Below are 1,826 nucleotides of genomic sequence, written 5' to 3'. Positions count from 1 at the left end.
GCTTCAAGCAAAGAAGGCGGGGACCTCGGGCCTTCGCAAAATCAACGGTCTCACCGGGAACTAGACAAGCACCTAGATGTAAATTCTCAGGCCCTAGCCCGAAATTCTTACTTCATTCATCAAAGTTCCAGGCCCATAGGAATGGCTTTCTCCTTCTCCAATTGTCGGGAGAGGTTTTCCGCTCCGGTCGTTCGGAATTTTTTTTCATAAAAAAGAAAGTAAAAAATAAGTGAGGAACCCTAGAAATAAAATGTTTGTTCTGATAACGGGAAAGTTTATCCCTCTGATCTTAGTTGCGGCCCCCCGATCAAACTAGAGCGTAAGGGCGCTTTTTTGTTTGCATGAGTCCCGGCTTCTTTCTAACGGGCAGATGACATCTCTTGCCTGGTGAATCAGCATGTTCTAACACGTTTTGTTTGGTGTGAGTATGTATTTCATATTCGTTACAGGCCAATCGGGGCTAAAGAATGTCCAACAACGTGCGATATGTGGATTTGATTCACCCTTAGTAATGAGAGGATTGGTCCTCTCATACCAGTGAATTGGGTCGCATACATTGGAGCAAGAGAGTACTGGCTCGCCACTGTGGATGTAGGTGTTCCCATGAAACGAACCGGTGCCACATTCCGCTAGGATACTGGCTGGAGTTGGTCTCACCGTAGTGACGAGAGTTCCAGCTTGATGAATCACCCATTCCCTCTGTATGTCCAAGCGCCATCCACTTGTGAATACAACAACCTGCCCACCGTAATCAAGTAAGAGTTTCAATATTCACTAAGCTTCCTTTCAATTATCCCTATAATAAGGAAGACATAGTGCTTGTTGATGGCCACGATTCCAATATGGCCCTCTGACCTTTTTTCCCGTGAATAGCTCGGTTTATGTGCGTCTTAATCATGGCCACTAATCGACCGGTCACACTGGTCAGCGGCATTCATTCAGTTGTCCTGTTCAGATGGATGAGACAGTTCCCACTTGAAGCATGCTTCAAGTCTAGCTTTGAGACATTTACTGCAACCGGAACCTTCATTCCTTATTGTTGCAATTCCATGCTAGCAAGTCAGTTTCATGTCGACTTGCGGAACAATCACATTAATATACACAAAAATCGAAATTGGAACTGGAACTTGATAACGAACCTGAGAGAAGTAAAGGAAGTCCATTACTGAGAGAAGGTTCGAGAATCTATGAAAGGACATCTAAGGCTAAGGTTACGAAGTAAAGGAAGTCCATTACTGAGAGAAGTGGTGATCTCGTCTTGCTTGCTAGGAGAAAGAAAGCTTCCGGACCATCTTTTCCAGCCAGATAGCGAGCGATCACTCAGCAATGAACACTAACAGAAAGCAGCCGGGAATGAGTACCTATCCCTTACGGGAATTGAACCCGTGTCTTCGACATGAAAAGACGATGTCCTAACCACAGGACTAAAGGGACCAAAAAGCCATTCTTCATATACCTCAGCTCCGAGAATAGAAGTGGTTCGTTTTCTTTCTATACGCAATTCAAGATTTCGTTTGTGTTCATGTTGGCGATTTCTGATGTGAATTCAGCGGGTCGTCCCCCCTTCCTACGGGTTCCCCTACCGACCCAATGACACACCAACCACGCCCCTTCTCTTTCTTCAATCATAAAGCCCCCTGATCCCTTTATTTGTCTTTCATCCCCCCTGAATAAGTAAGACCCCGCTCTTTCGAATTTGATTTATTTTGATAGAAAGAAGAACCAGAATTGGTCCTGGGTCGTATCATTTTTCAACTGCCCGCTGGTAAATCTGGTCTAGCACTACAATGTCTCCATTGTGCGGCGCTATGAAAGAGAAAAAGAAT

At 44.9% G+C, this 1,826-nt stretch overlaps 1 non-coding gene across 1 annotated transcript; it reads right to left on the bottom strand.

Annotated features, from left to right (window-relative positions):
• Nucleotides 1–1,362: 1,362 nt before the first annotated feature.
• Nucleotides 1,363–1,434, bottom strand: TRNAE-UUC (transfer RNA glutamic acid (anticodon UUC)). Its single transcript has one exon. It is a non-coding gene; the product is annotated as a tRNA-Glu (tRNA).
• Between the last annotated feature and the right edge of the window lie 392 nt (nucleotides 1,435–1,826).

This window comes from Solanum lycopersicum, chromosome 11 (assembly GCF_036512215.1).
Source record: "Solanum lycopersicum chromosome 11, SLM_r2.1".
Classification (NCBI taxonomy): Eukaryota; Viridiplantae; Streptophyta; class Magnoliopsida; order Solanales; family Solanaceae; genus Solanum; species Solanum lycopersicum.
This window is presented reverse-complemented; position numbering and strand designations above follow the sequence as displayed.